General features: G+C 37.6%; 1 long non-coding RNA gene across 1 annotated transcript; it reads left to right on the forward strand.

The window, feature by feature from the left end:
• Window positions 1–1,190: 1,190 nt before the first annotated feature.
• Window positions 1,191–3,871, forward strand: LOC133172255 (uncharacterized). Its single transcript, XR_009718921.1, has 4 exons — window positions 1,191–1,299; window positions 1,422–1,492; window positions 1,622–1,733; window positions 3,329–3,871. It is a non-coding gene; the product is annotated as an uncharacterized LOC133172255 (long non-coding RNA).
• Window positions 3,872–17,224: the final 13,353 nt, after the last annotated feature.

Consider the following 17,224-nt stretch of genomic DNA (forward strand, 5'->3'; position numbering starts at 1 on the left):
TGTGGGTAATATTTGTGCAAGTTATCTGTATGTGTTTATGCAATGTATATACATGTAATTATATGCAGCAGTGTGCTCTTTATACAGTGACTGAACAACATATCTTGACGATACAACATTTTGGTTAACGTACAGACCTGACATGGGATTAGATTATTATAAAATAGGGATTTTTTTTATGCCCCTGGATCGAAAGATCCCGGGGGTATATTGTTTTTGTCCTTTCTGTCTGTTTGTCTGTCTGTCTGTTGTAAACTTTAACCTAGCCCATAACTATTGCGCTGTCAAGGGTAAGGCTTTAATATTTGACATGAGTTTTCATTATGACAAGACCTTTCCATTGGTACAGAAATTTTTGATCATGTGACCTCAACTGTGACCTTTGACCTACATTTGAAAAACTTTCACATGGCCATAACTATTGCACTGTAGTCTAGACGTCCCACTCCAGAATTGTGTTACCATCAGGGGCATAGTGTTTCACAAACGCATCTTGTTTCAAATTAAAATGCATGAATCGTATGATATGCTTCATGAATTATCTTCATCATAAAGATCTACCTTTTTCCCTTTTGAATTTAAAATTATTAATGTTAACTGATCTAAAGTCAGAGGTCATTTAGTTTTCTGCTAGCTATTCTACATCCAATGGTTCTCTGAAGATATCTTAGAAATCTTGCAGTTTTCAAATTGTGCACAGAGGTTGGACTTTATTAACAATCATGACCTTTTAAAGTCAAAATTTAAATCCCCATATTTCACTTAAAGTGTCATGAATCAAAATTCTTAATTGTCACGACTCTAACCACTGCGCCAATTTTTTGTGAGTGCACTAAATATAGAGTTGGGAGGGGGTGGGGTGGGGTGATTAAAAAACTGTTTTTCTAGTATTTGTCAGGTGATGAGACTATCCAGTCCATCAGGAGCTGCAGTATGATGAGTGTTTCAATTCATTCAGTTTATACCCTAATTTGTGAAATATGATGGATTCAACATTTATTTTGTGTACATTAACTTAAGTTTCTATAATTGCACTTTCCTTTTATAAATGTTCTTCGTCCATTCACTTAAATGTAATCTTCACACAATTTTTTGTAATAATACTTTTGTAGAAATTTGTCATTTTTTGTCAGTAATTTTGAACTGTACTAATTAATCTTGTGTCGGTTTCCATCTGTGACAAGGCTCTTGGGAGGAATGGCCAACCAAACAAGGAAGAGGAGACAATTGCGAGAATTAATTTAGGATACAGGGTATACACAATGCCAGTGGACCAACAATGGAAAAAATAGCAAGAAGGTGAACTTTTCATTTTGTGTTCTATTTCTTCTTAATCAAAGGAATTAAGCACTCATTTGATGTCTTGATTGACTATCTTTGATAGTAGAATAAAAGTTAAACAAGTCTTGATCTCATTGTAGAGAAGAACTCCATCTCTCACCAAGAAGAGTCCAGAAAGGGGAATTAACTGCAGCCAACTATGGAAGACAGGGTAAAATACCAAAAATGAACTTGCTTCCTTGCACTGACCTATATTTCTTAAGCTCGTCCACACTTCTCATCTACATTAATATTGGAACCTCTTTTGATCTTATTTTGATCTTATAGCTCTGTTTCACAGAATTGATGACAGCTATTAACCCACTAACCTTAGGACCCTTACGTTAAGAAGAGTGCATCACCTGCCAACAAGAATACCAAGAGAAGGGATAGAGCTTTGGCCAACCCAAAAGGTAACCAAATGGTAAGGCATTAACTCCATCTCTTACACTGGATCAATTTACATTGCTCTTTTGAACATTTAATAAAGTTTTTGTATCGTTGCAAAATAAGTTTTGTTAAGGAAGGATTCCTGTCAGGTTTGTGACTAAATAAAGCATTCAAAGTATATTTACATGTTGTATACTCGGTATATTTAGAGAGAAAAGATCTAAAAGATCTTGTTTTTCTTTCCTCTTCAATTCTACATCTATAAATAGAAATGATAGTAAAACTGAATTTGAAATCTTGTATGATTGTTATAATTTTTGGCAGATGGTAGCATATGAAAATATCTCCTTTTCTACTTCTCAAAATTACTCAGAACAATGAATTCTGGTAAAATTATTAAACAATCAAAGAAATTTTCTGACGTAACTAAAATCAATAATAGACTTAAGTTTAAAAATATATAAAATATAAATATATAAAATAAATATGATTTTCCAAGTCCAGACTCCCACCCCCCTTTTGATTTTCGGAGTTATTAAATTTTATACAATATAGTAAGCAAAAATGAACTTAATTGCCAACCATTATGCAGGTTACTGTTGATTCCTTATTTAACATAGGGCTGGGATGATGTATCGATATATCAATAATATCTATTCTGTGTGAAGACGACAATACGCATATCAATACATATGTAGAATTTCTGACTTATATTTTCTTTGTTTACTGAACATTTTGGGTTTAATATATGAAATAAATTTGCTAAATATAGATGTAAGTATGAAATACATAATAATTAACACCACAATACACTCATCATATTCTCAGTGTTTTATTATACCCCCGCTCCGAAGGAGAGGGGGATATACTGTTTTACCCCTGTATGTCTAGCTGTCCGTCTGTCTGTGTGTCTGTCTGTCTGTAACAAATTTTGGTTGCAGTTTTCTCAGCAACTACTCATTGCAGATGCTTGAAATCTTAGCACACTCTTTGTTTAGGCATGCCATATGGTGGGATTCACTTTTTTACGAATCCGATGTCAATTTCCTGTTTATCTGTGCATCTGTCCATACCATGCATAACAAATTTTGGTCGAAGTTTTCTCAGCAACTACTCATCGCAGATGCTTGAAATTTTAGCACACTCTTTGTTTAGGCATGCCATATGTTGGGATTCATTTTTGTACGAATCTGATGTCAACTTCCTGTTTATCCATGCATCTGTCAATATATTTACCATACATAACAAATTTTGGTCACAGTTTTCTCAGCAACTGCTTATCACAGATGCTTGAAATTTTAGCACACATTTTGTTTAAGCATGCCATATGTTGGGAGTCATTTTTGTAAAGATCCAATGTCCACTTCCTGATTTTCACCATGCCTGTCCATAACTGAACTTGGATATTCACATCAGAGCAGGGGTATTATTAGTGAGCATTTGCTTACAGACTTCTTATTTGGAAATTATTCATGTGTTATTTTTTAAGTTTTCAAATCAAGATATTTCCGAATCAAATTTTTTTCATATTCATTTTCAGATTTGTTTCATGTTCAGAAACATCTCTGATAGGATCTTAACTGGATCACACTTTGACCTTTTGACTTTCATTTGATAGGATGTAGAGAAGCAAGGCCAATCAGAAGCATGAGACCGCTTGACAGCTAGAGAGCCCAGAAAGGTTTGGTTACCAGACATAAGGTGAGATGAATTCCTAATTAACATTAGTGATCCTGGAGGTACTATAGGCATGAATTGCCCTGCAATGTTCATATACAATTTAGTACATTCTCTCTTTTTTACTGCTGCTGACTAGGACAGGCATGTTTCTGTCAGCTGCATTGTCTAGTACTGTACTGTACATTGTTAGACACAGACTATTCTACCATAGTGTTTCTCTGTTTCTGCCATCACTACATATAGGTATAGTTATTATAGAAAAACACTATTGGCACTGCGAGCAGGGTATTTTAGTTTGACAGTGGGGTCAATGCTTTGCCTGCACATGTTAATGCCTGTCGCCATCTTGGATTATTTCCAAGATATAGCTGTATTTATTTTATTTACTTTTGTACATACATTTATACTTGTGTGTGTTGTTAAGCAGATTAGCCACTACATGTAGATTTATATTTTGCCCTTTTATGGGTTGTTGGGTGAGATGGATTGTGAATTCATTTCCTACTGTTTGGGAAGGGGGATGTTGAAGCCTAGTATGGACTGGGTTACTTGGGTTGGGGAAAATGGCTAAGAGGACACAGTCTGCAGGAAGTCTGCTTTCTTTAAGCTTGACATTTGCTCGGGGTGTGTAGCACACCTATGCCCCAGGGGGAGGGTGCCCAGGATATTGTCACCCAGTTTGGGGGTGGAGACTTGTCGCTATTGATAGCTGATTTTGATAGGTCTGGAGAGATGCGGTTTTCAGCAGTTTAATTCTCTGACCTAGGAATGACATACTTTCCTCGAGGGGGTTGTTGACTACATTCAAGGGGAAAAGAGTCAATTTCAAGGGGAAATAAATCAAATTTAGAAATAATTCCCAAGTTCAAACTGACTTTGATGCGGTAAACAGCAGGGAAGATAGCCTTGTTCAAGGTGTAGGGGTCTTATGAGGAGACATTAGTTTATTGTGCACCAATATGACTCCTCAAATGGGATTTGTTGAAAAGAATATGGGTTCCATGGGAAGAAATATGGGACTTAGTTAAGCAAGATTACAAAATTCTTGCAGGAATGCTGAGGTCTCAGACAAACCTCAGTCAGTTACAAAACTGCAAAGGACTAAATTCACTGACAGTCAGACTGTAGTGACTAGTAGCCAGGGAAGAACCAGGGCATAGCCTGGCTGTAAAGCAGCCCGCAAGCATTGTGTTGAGTCCTGGATCTGTTTCTGTTCATAATCCTGAGGTCAGGTTTGTATCTGCAACTCAAGGTCAGTCACTTTCTTAAGTAGGCTACAGAAGTTTGGGTTGGGGTTTGCTGAATACCATCATGTTTGGCCTCATCTTTTCAGGAGTTGCACTTAATTGGGGATTCCCAGTAGATTCCAGCATGGGCCCATCCGTTCTAGGACATTTTGCGTGGGTAATGGGAATGCCCTTGATCACACTCACTGTATCTGTGTATTCTAGTGCAGGTAAGTTGGATAGTCAGGGCTCTGGCTACTGTGGTTCATTGGTAGGGCAGTCAGCGGCACTGGGGGAGGGGGGGGGGGGTCAGTCATTTGTTCCTGGTATAGGAGGTTGGCCTGGGGTACCTCTAATTCACACTTAAATGTCTATTGCAGATACCCAATTTCTGAGTTTAATTCCTCCTGATAGGCAAAGCTGCATGAGCTGGAATATTCCAGCTGAAGTCAAGTGGATGAGGTACAATAGGGATGAAGAGTGGGGACCATTCAATTCAAAATTCTCTGCAATTGCTGAATACCATCAGTGGAGTGACTGATCTTCTGTTTGCCCTTAATCTGACATTGGAGGGGGCAGCGCTTAAGTACTTTTATATCATGCATCATAGGGGTGCTCTGTTAAGTTACATTAAGTTTCCAGGAATTCATTCTTTGGATGAAGGAGAGGTTTTGGAAAACTTCCTGAAGGACAGCCTTACAGCTGAAATTCAGCTTGATAGACCAGAAGCCAGAAAAAAACAATAGAACAAAGGGGGATAGAGTCTTGGACACTGTCCAGAAGGCATTTGGTGGAATAACCTTCTCTGAATATTCCAAGAAGAGGTTATTGTTAGGTTTGCTCTTGGGGGGGGGCAGGGATAGTGAGGCAGGGCAACAATCCTCCTTGTACTCTTGCAGAGGCAATAAAACAAGTAAAAACTTATTAGATAAGTCACCAAGCAGTGGTTTGTTGTCCATGTGCTATTAGGCCCATTTCATCAGAGTGGGACCATGAAGGGCAGAGAGAAACTCGCTCTCCCCCTGCTGACTGGTGTAAGCTCTTGGACTCTGAGTGCTGAGATAAGTCAGATGAGCGGAAATCTAGTTATCCCCCTCATACTTTGGCAGAGTCAATAAAATGAGTAAAAACTTTCCAGTTAAGTCACTGAACAGTGGTTCATCATCCACATTCTGTTAGGTCCATTTCCTCAGAGTTGGCCATTGAAGAGATTCTTGCTCACTCTTTGCTCACTGACGTAAGCTCTTGGACTGTAATTGCCAAGGTAAGTCAGAGGAGCAGAAAAATAGTTATACTGGTGACTCCAAAGAGAGTGGTAGAGTCCGCAGCCCAAAGTGTAGATCTCAACAAAAAGTTCAGTCCTGAGGGTCAGTAGGACTAAGAAATTGGGACATATACAACCAGAAATGTGAATGTAAGAACAACCTGAATACCCTGTGCTCTTGTCTTAAAAGAGCTAGTGAAGAGACCAAGCATAAGAGGCATTTCTCTAATTGGGGGGCAGGAAGGACTTGCTAGTGTCTCCTAAGTCTTTATCTGAGAATCTGGGACTATGGCTTTGCAAACCAGATATGTGTTGGTCCCTTACAAGATGACATGCTCTTAGGGGTAGATTTCCTACATGCACATGGTGCTGAAGTTTTGTGTGAAGCATGAACGCTCAAGATCAAGGGTATAGACACAACCTTTAAAATGAGTACCGAGGCATCAGTGCAGCTACTCAATGCGGGTTCAGCTTATAGGGTATGTGTTTCTCCACACACAATTTGCAGATGATTGAATGTGATTTGAGTGCATATATGCCTGGTACAGTAGCTTCACAGACTTATTATGCCGCAGGATGAAGAGCTAAGTTATGTGTACTGAACCTGACAGATAGAAGTTAAATAATTAAGACAGGTACCAGTCAGGAAAGCAGTCCCTGCTGTGTTTGTTTGCTGCTCATTGGGAGTGTATGGACACCTTAGTGGAAAACTGCCAAGCTGGTAAATCAAGATAGCTCTGTAAGACCTGAGAAAGACAGCCTTTATAGCCAAGTAAGTATGGGTTAATTTAATTTGCAAGGATAGCTTTTGGTCTTTGCAACACCCCTGTGACTTTCAATAGGGCAATCAAACTAGTGTCACCTAAACTGATCTGGAAAATAGCCTAAGCATTCCTGGGTGATGTCTTATTGCAGGGGGCTTCAGTACAATCTCACCTAGACCACCTACGATAGGTATTTAAGAGATTAAGAGAGTATGGTTTGAAATTTAAATGTTTGGAAGTGTGAGCTATTAAAGATCAATTTTGAGTTCTTAGATAGAATAGTAAGTGAGCAAGGGGTCAAGATAGGGGACCAGTACATTTAGGCAGTACGTGACTGGCCTGTATGATGTGATCTAAAAGATGTTGAGCATTTTGTAGGTTTCACCTACTACCATCACACTGTCATTCCCCAATTTTCTCATGTTGCTGTACACTGTATGCAGTTACTGGAAAAAGTGGTTTCTGGTGGGAAGATGAGCAGCAGAATGGTTTTGAGGAACTCCTTAAGTTAATGATTAAGTGTCCAGCATCAGCAATCTAAAACAGTCAAGATCACTTTATTCTGGACACTGTTGCCTCAGATCATGCGGTGGGGAATAAAGCCAAGTCCAGAACAGGAAAAAGAGAGAACAATAGGTAATGGCAGTGCAGTGCTATCAGTAGAGTAATGCTGATACTGCACAACCAGGAAAAAGAGTTGCTGGCAAGAATTCACTTGTCAATTCCACCATTACCTGCATGGTAAGGAGTTCACAGTCAGAGCCAATCATCATAGCCTAGTCTGGTTGATGAATTTAAAACATCTGCAGAACCAGTCAGGTCACTGGCTAGAAGAACTGTATAATATGTGGATTGTTCACCGCCTAGGGAAGAAACACTTGAACACTGATGTACTATTCCATAACTGATAACATGCCAGAATTTACTAGAATTTCATTAGAGGATTTGCCTTGCAGTGAATGCAGATACTGTTGCCAAGCACATAAGTGCTGGCACAACTCTGAGATCAAGATAGACGATGTGATTCCTCTATCTCAGTTATTTCAGGAATTGCCTGTGAGAGCAGAAAGTCAATCCACTGAGGAGAGTACATATAGGGGATTAAATTCACGGGTTGTAATTTTCATGTTTTTCCCTCTTCTAATTCCTAATTACAGAATGACTACATGATATATACACATACCTACTGGTAGTTTGAACTCCCCCCCCCCTTCCTCTCCCCCAAAAAACCAAGAAAGGGAGAGTGTATTATTTTACCTAAACTTATTCACTTTTTCTTGAACTCACGGATTTATTTACACTGTGACTATAGCAAATATTTACCTCGTGAGTTAAATTCCCCCATTACAGTAATTATGAGACATTGGATCCTACTTTCCATTAAGCTATTGTGTCAAACACATGGGATCATGATCCGTTGACTGCGGGTACCCCATGGATGCCGAGTTTTGAGATTGCTGTCAAAAGATTGACAGGTCCTAATCCGTAGATTGAGAAAGTTAAGCCTCACTTTAATTTGTAAGGTATCTCAGGATGCCACTGCAGGAATTTCCTTATTGTCATACAGTCCTGCAGAGTTGGCTAGCATGCAGAAGCCAATGTTATCTTCTGGGAAGAGATTGCTTTTGCCTATATGAGACTGGATTTATTTGGAGGGAACCAAAGAACTTCGACATGCCTCATCAGTTATTAGTTCCAAGAAGTCTTAGGTCTGAGGTAATGGCATCCTTTACACATTACAAATGTTATAAATGAGGAGAAACACAGGATTGAAAAAGTTTTGGAGAAAACAATTGGTACTTAAAGGAAAAAGTATCCTTGGTTAACAGTGCAAGGTGAGGGAAATCAGAGAGTGCATATATGTAGAATATGCGGCAAGCAAAATGTGAAAATGGTTTGGCAAACCAAGGTTCCACTGATTTTGAAAAAACTGCAATAGAGAGACATAATACGTGTCTAGAACAATTTAAAGCTATGAAATTGAAATTAAATTTACTACACAGAAAAATTGGAAGAAAAATATCATGTACATGCTAGAGTACAGATTTAACAGTTCAAAAACATGTGTCAAAGAGGGAGAAGCTGTTATAAAGATTTTAGCCAATGTTTCTATTGAGGATGGACAAGCAGATACAAATTGTTCACAGAGTTGTCCAGTGTCTGGAAGAGTTTGGCTTAGACCCATCAAAGATGGTGTCTCTTGCTACTGATAGTGCTTTAACAATGATGGGAGAGAAAACCTGAGTTGGTGTTCAAATAAAATCTAAATATTCTCTCTTTCTTGTGCAAACACATTGTATTGCACATCCTCTAAATCTCGCCATTTTTTATGCAACTGAAAAATGAGCCAATACTTGATAAATTCAAGGAAAAATTTAATTTTTCGTATCTCTCACACAACAAAATTGGCAAAAATACAGAAACTCTTTGGAGAGCCAGCTAGAGCTCAATGTAAAGGAACCCCATTCCATTAGATGGCTGGGTTTGAAAATGTAGTAGAAGCAGTGTTTGAGTCTTATAATTCAGTGTTGGCTACACTTTCCAACTCTGCAGCAGAAAAGCAGTCCCAAGCTCAGGGACTTCTAAGGTACTTTTAAGAATACAAAACTGTACTAATGGTTGCTTTTGTACTTGAATTGCATGAAGTTTTGGGGACTGTTTGAGTGAAAAGTTACAAAAACAAGATATTCAGTCCATGATGGAAGGTACACCAAGAAATTTGCTTTTCTTGAGGGTAAAGATGGATCAGCACAGTGAGAAATAAGATGTTGCATAACAATAAGAACTGTAGAGGGTTCAGAAGTTGCTTTTTTGAAGGTGGAAAAGCTTACCCATTATTCAGAAAAAGCTGAGAGTGTTTTTAATAGTCTGAGGGAAAGATACATAGCCATGGTGTAAAAAATATAAAGCATAGATTCATAGATATTTAATGACTTAAGTCTTCTTCAAGAGCCCTTGGTACTTAATGATGCCCAGGAAAATAAATCGGACAATGCTATTGAAGCCTTTGGTGTGTTCTATGGTGAAGTCAGGTTAAACTGTTAAATAGTGCATGGGGATGTGGAAACAGGTCACCAGGAAGAGATTAATCAGGTCTCAGGTCTACTGAATGCAAAAAAGCTAAACAAAGAGTGGCCTTTGTTGAAAAGAATACTGTCAGGATCATACAAAAAAAAATTGCCAGTCTGCAAAAGAGTTATCAGGGCAGTTTATATGTTTCATGAATTTCAAAGTTATGTACAATTGCTCTTTGTATTACTAGCATAAGTGTAGAATGTGAGAGAAGTTTCAGTACTCAAAACAGAATAAAGCTAAAATACAGGAGCTCTCTCAAGACAGAGAATTTGAATAATTTAATCACCATAGCTCTGAATGAAAAGAGTTTGACAAAATTCAGTTCCAGAGATTTTGTAGTATTGTGGGTAAATGCCAAGAAAAGAAGAAGAAAATCCAGGTTGACCCAAATGTTTAAAGCATTGCCAAAAAAAGAAGAAAATCCAGGTTGACTCAAATGTTTAAAGCAAGGGCCACAAAGATTCAATTTCAGAGACTAGAAATTTTTTGTTATTTGAAGGTGAAAATCAGACAAATCATAATAACTTAGCTTTATATCATAACAGAATTATGACTAATGCCTGTAGTCATTTAGTATTTTTTTAATATTGATATTTTGGTTAACATAAATGCAGGGAGTATTTTATTTAACAAAATACTCTCTTAGCTTTTTGTCGAGAAGCAAAATCTGCATTGATTTTAAAATGTGGGAGTAAATATGCTCTTTATGCTAAAAAATCTGGAGATCTAACAGTTCAAGTAGTAGTGAATGGTCTAGGACATAAAGTTATTTGTCAGGACATGTGACATTGTGCTCATATCAAGAGAGGTTCTTTTATGAATAGATTGAGTTAAAGAGTTTTCAGGCTGGAAGCCTGATGGAGAGGGAGCACTTTGACTTTCTCGGGCCGTTACCCTGCACTGAGGGCAGGAATGAGTACAATAATTTTACAGCAATGGCCGAGTAGAAAGGTACAACAGCACTTTAATTGATGCAGTCCATTGTTACATTGACTGCCAGCCCAAGACTTGAGACAAATACTTAGGTCCATTGGCTGGAGCATCCTGTTGGCAGTAAATCGTCATACAGGGTACATACCAGCTCATGCTGGGTAGAGAGATTCCATACCAGCAACCTCAATGTTTGCCCCACAGCCTTCAGAGTCTTTTTTAAATGGGAAGGAGGGTGAGGTGGACAGATACATGTGAGATCTAGAGCAGCAAGTTCAGAATGTGCATAACATATCTTGTCAGAAGTTAAGAACTGCTCATCAGATGAGGAAAAGAGCTCATGATCTTAAGATCTGCACCTGTAAGTTTGAGGTAAAGGATTTGGTTTATTGGTGCCATAGTGTGGGAAAGAAAGGGGAATGGTCTGGAAAGGTCCAGGTATTGTAATAGAGGCCAAATCTGATATAGTGTTTGCAGTTAAGTCTCAGAGAGAGGTCAAGGTGATGCACCATGACAAACTCAAAATCTCAAGTCCAGATAGCGTCCAAAATGGTTGGTGTGATATATGTGCAAGTTGTTTGGAGAAAATGCAGACCCAGATACAACATCAGTTCTCCTTTGCATGATGTAGCTATTTCCAGAACACCACTAGATGGCACAGGTTCCAGTTTAAGTTCTAGGGACCTGGGGATAAAATTGCAAACAAATGCAGACCAAAGCCAGCAAAGCAAGTAGGTTCCTACATGGGTACCCATAAATGGGTGAGGGAAAGGTTAAGTATGTCTGATTTACCAATTACACCTAAGAGATTTACTAGGAAACTAAGTCAAAACAATGCTTTGTTTGTTTGAAAACTAATTATATGCACAAGAGATTAATGGTGCATTGTGATAGTTGCCAGGACTGGTTTCTCCCATGGTGTGTATGTATGAGCAAGTCTTATGTAAAGTCCATACCCCAGTATACATGCCCCAAGTGTAGCCCAGTAAGTGTCAATGATCACTAGAGTAGGGGTTTAAGGTCCTGCAAGGATGCAGAGCCATGTGCAACTGTTGGCTAGATAGATTGTATGTACGTATTAGTTCTTGCTGCTTAGGAAGACAGCATGTCCTAACTTGTGATGTCCATGTTCTGAGGTACAAGTGTTGGATGTCGTCGTGGGACCACTTAGTGAGACAGAGACAACAGCGGACATTATAGTGCACCTGCTGTGATATGTACTGCTCCTTCCTCTCTTTTTCTGTAAGCTACCAAGTAGGACAGACGTTTCTTTAGGTTTCTTTAGATTTGCCTTGTGGCAGATGCAAATACCGTTGATGAGTGCACGACAGCTGGCATGACTATCATACCGAGCCAAACAATGTGATTCCTTTAACTCAGTTGTTTTAGGAAACTAAGGAAAGGCTTAAACAACAGTTCAACTTGTGGAGAATGGTAAAGGACATAAAGTTATATGTCAGGATATTTGCTCACTCTGATGAATCGATAGGAGTTGACGTGTGCTTGATGGAGAGGGTGCACTTGGACTTTCTAAGGACATACCCTGCACTGCAGGAATGAGAACATACTCATGATGGTCAATAACTTTACGGCAATGGTCAAGTAGAACTGTACAATCACACCTTAATAGATGCAGTCTGTTGTTACATTTACTGCCAGCCCAATACTTAGGACAAATACTTAGGTCTATTGGCTGGAGCATTGTGGTTGGTGATAAATCATCATACACGATTCATACAAAATTGGCTTATGCTGGTAAGAGATCAACATACCAGCAACTTTGATGTTTGCTCCTCCCCTTCAGAGTCTTTTTCAAAATGGTGAGGAGAGTATGATGGACAGATATGAGCAAGATCTTGAGCAGCAAGTTCAGAGCATGCATGACATTGCTTGTCAGAAGTTAAGGACTGCTCAGAAGGCGTGAAAGGGGCTCATGATTTTAAGATCTGCACCTTCAAGTTCAAGGTAGAAGATTTGGTTTATTGGTGCCATAGTACAGGAAAGAAAGTCTGGAAAGGTCCAAGTATTATAATGAAGGCCAAATCCCACACAGTGTTTGCTGTTAAGTCTAAGAGTGAGGTAACGGTGATACACCATGACAAACTCAAAAAGTGCAAGTCCAGAAAGCTCCTGAAATGGTTGGTGTCATATATGTGCAAGTTGTCTGGGTAAACACAGACCCAGACAGTTGTAGTTCTCCTTTGCATGATGTAGCTATTCCCAGAACACCACTGGAGGCATGGGTTCTGAATTAAGTTCTGGGGACAAGGGGAGGAAATTACAAAGTAGAGTAGACTGGAAGCTAGAAGAACAAGTAGGTCCTACAAGGGTACCTAAGATTCATTGGTACATAAGACTTATTGAAACTAATTTGGGGCCCTTCAGGGGTACCAAAAATGGGTGAGGGAAAGGTGAAGTCCAATGTACCCAGTATGCCCAACTGACCTAGAGCTACTAGGGAAACTAAATCAAAACAATGTTGTGTTTGTTTGAAAAGTAACCAAGAGATTTCTGGTGCAATGTGATAGTTGCCAGGTCTGGTTTCTCCCATGGTGTGTATGTATTAGCAAGTCTTATAAAAAGTCCATACCTACATGCACTGGGTGTAGCCCAGTCAGTGTCAGTGATCACTAGAGTAGGGGATTAGGGTCTGGAAAGAATGTGGAACCATGTGTAACTGTTGGCTAGATAAATTGTACATATTAGTTCCTACTGCTGGGGAAGCATGTCTTTTTACCTTTACAAGGGTTTTGCCCAGCTTATGAGATAACTGTGATATTGTGAATTTCCTGTTTGATTTACTTATTCATGATGTTTGCACTAAGATATTCTCAGGAAGAGAAAAAGCAGAGATACCCGTTCCAGGATGGAGCATTCATGACAGAGTGGTGGCCATGATGTCAAAGGTAGACATGTTTGTCCTGGGTTGTGATGTAAGATTATGTGTTTTAAGTGCATTCATATGTATGTACATTATAATTTGCCCTATATATGGTATAATGAGCTGGAACGTCCTTAAACAAAATGGGGAGGAGTTTACTGGTCCTTGATGTGCTATTCACAATTTACCTTAATTGCCACCTGTAGAAGCATACAGTATACTTATTACACACCTGCTGTGAAGTATACAGCTCCTCGCTCTCTTTTTTTGGTAGCTGCTGACTAGGAAAACATGTTTCAGTCAGCTCTGTAAATGTCTAGCACTATACGGTAAGGGCAAGCAGTGTAATAAATTCTGGATTATTTTACCGTAGTGTTTCTCTATTTCTGCCACCCCGCACATCCGTTTTAGTTAATAGAGAGAAATGCTTTGTTTCTCTTTATCATATTCTCCGTTTCTGTAAAATTTGTATTCATCACATGCTGTTGTATTGATTAATACGTGGATTTTATTCTGTCATTTTTGCATTTGCTTTGGAATTGTACTAATGTTGTGCCAGTTTCTATATTTGACAGGGATACAGTGGAGGGGCAGACAAACAGTGGCCAATAACTCAACCCAGGGGAAACCATTTCCAGGATACCATAATGCAGAAAACAGGGTACTACAATACCAATTTACAGGCATTAGCCTAATTAGTAAGATCGAGACTGAACTTTTGGATTTTTGTTTTAAATTTTTTGTTTAAACCAAGTAGAACACTTGTTTGAACTCTTTTTTTCCATGTTAATAGAAGAAAGGTTACAAAGACTTCAAACCCTTTGGAGAATGACTCAGTCACTCATCAAATAGAGTCCAAATACAGGGATAAACTGTGAACAACCATGGAATAAATGGTAAGATACAAAATTTCATGCACTTATCCTGATTTTTTTTATTTATCTTCACACTTGATGTAGATTGTGACCTATTTTGATCTTAATGCTCCAAGGGTCTGTCTTACAGGAGCATGGACAGCCATTCCCCATTACTAGGATTATGAAGAGTACAAGGTTTTGCAGGCATCAATCCCTCTGTAGATAACTGTGAGCTCCATCATTTGTCAGAAAGAGTGTAGAACATAGATCATCTGTCCACAACCATGTAAGGAAGAATAAGGTACAAACTTTCTTCCTTGACAGCATTACTATTGCAAGCAGTACTATAAAAAAAAAAATTGAAACAAGCATGCTCAATTAAAAAACCTGAGCAGAAAATGAGGGGACCAGTTTATACCCTCCATTTTCTAGATGCCTGTTTGGACCATAATTTGTGTATGTGTGAATTGTCCTGTGTTATACTTTCCTTGATTTCGAGACAGTAGCTGCTTTTTTATCCCCCTGGATCACAAGATCCCGGGGGTATATTGTTTTTGTCCTGTCTCTCTGTCTGTCTTTTGTCAACTTTAACCTAGCCCATAACTATTGGGTTGTCAAGGGTAAGGCTTTAATATTTGACATGTGTTCATTATGACAAGACCTTTCCATTGGTACAGAATTTTTTTTTTCATGTGATCTCAACTGTGACCTTTAATTGACCTACATTTGAAAAACTTTAACATTGACCATAAGGCCAAAGTTTTTATTTTTTTTGGTTTACGATTTTCTGTCTCCAAAAAATGCATTGGGTGGTCGAAAAATAAAAATAAAAATAATTTAGGATTCAACAATTTCATTTTAAAATACCAGCAATGTTTATTTTAATGAAAATAATACACGTCAATAGTACTTTTAAGTTTTATTGTCTAGATCACATAACTCTTTTTATTTAATTTTAATTCATTTCTAACTTTAGACTGAATGTCATTTTCATTTAGTTCTGATTTTTGTTTATCAATCAGTGCTTGGTTCATGATGCTCAACTTCTTTTTGTGCTCTTCAGTGATATGTGATGTGTTATAAACCTCAGTATCCCCACAAACTAAAAATAAGGATCCAAATTTAAGTTAAATTTAGATTGAAGAAAAATACAATTTAATTGTTTAACAATATTGAAAGTAATTAACGTTGAAATAAAAGTTATAATAATTTGATCATGCAGCTATCAAATTTAATGTTCCAATAATTTCTCAATCAAGTCCTTCTTTAAATTTTGTTATGTACCTGCACAGTAGGCAATGCTCATTATTTACTTTATAGTAATTCAGAGGGCTCTGATCTCAATTGAGTATCAAATTTGCAAAGATTTGTATATTAAAATTACTTCTATAAATTAACAAAATGTTTTATACACATTTGAATTTATCCAGTGAAATACCAGTCAGCTTTACTTCAACTAAAATGTATCTCTCAACACTAAATTGGCTTCACTATTATCCATGGATTTATCAGCCTATGATTTTGGGAAACACCATTTTTGGGGAATTGTGAAAAAATTATCGGCTATTTGATGAAATTGGAAAAAAATTTTAAAATGTTGCTTAAATCACGTATTCAGGGGTAATTCATTTAACATTTCAGCATGAACTCTAATTTGGGCAACCAAACGACAATTAAATATGATCCATCTTCATCATACAATGATACAAGATCAATTATGAATAATAGACTAATAAAGGTAAAATGGACTTCAATGAGTATAAAGTATTTTTACAACTTAGGGTAGTACATGTACATGTGTGTATGAGATTTCAATTTAGGTCATTATATAGTATCTGTTTCTGGAGATTATAAACCTCCTGAAAAATTATACTAAGTACACATTTTCTAAAAGTCCTATTCACTTGCAGATCAATAGAGTAGGTGGAAATAACTTAATAAATCTATATAATTACACAATATCATCATTTTTAGAAAAACGGAGGAAATTCGGATTAAAAGTTGGCGATGTTTTTTCAGTGTTTTTAAACATGTGTTATGACTGTAGCTTTGCTAAATGAGTTAAATAGATGAAAATTACAGACAATCTGACAATTTTACTTTTTTCCAAAGATAATTAAAAATAAAAGCATTGTTCACCAATTGGGAAAAAATACTGCCAAATTGGAAAAACTGAACTCATTTTCAATTGGGAATGAGGCCGAATTTCGGCCCATGAGAAGGCACTGATAAATCCCTGTTATCTATAGGTGTATCCGTGTCTGCTAGGTTGATCAGGGTTGGGCATACACTCTCCAATATTACGGTATGAATTTAGCCAATTGAGACATCGCAATTAGAGAAAGGGATCATGCATCCAAGATTTTATTCACTTTTCCATGCAGAAAAAGTTCTTTTAAGTGTGTGTCATTGCTTTCAGTGAGGAATTACCTTGTTACATGACAGAACCGCCATTTTTGGTTTGCACGTGTTTATTTACGGTCACCTAAATGTTTGTAAAGGGCTCATATATTTACATACATCTATTTGACTAAGATGTATTCTAAAATTTAAAACCCACCAGTTCAGCTGAGAAAAATCCGGAAAAATATTTCGGAAAAAGATATTATTTTTATTTTCATGACTGGTGAAAATTAGGGTCGGCGGAATCGTAAACCAATTGAAAAAAAAACTTTGGCCTAACTATTGCACTGTAGTCTATGTGCCACTCCAGAATTGTGTTACCATCAGGGGCATAGTGTTTCACATACAAATCTTGTTTTTATTTTACTATTTTCAGAGTTTTAAAGTTACATTAAAACTTCGTCACCAAAATGGGGGGTGTACATGTTAATTCA

This window comes from Saccostrea echinata, unplaced genomic scaffold (genome assembly GCF_033153115.1).
Source record: "Saccostrea echinata isolate AGI-Se365-2 ecotype Australia unplaced genomic scaffold, CSIRO_AGI_Sech_v1 ptg000054l, whole genome shotgun sequence".
NCBI classification, from domain to species: domain Eukaryota; kingdom Metazoa; phylum Mollusca; class Bivalvia; order Ostreida; family Ostreidae; genus Saccostrea; species Saccostrea echinata.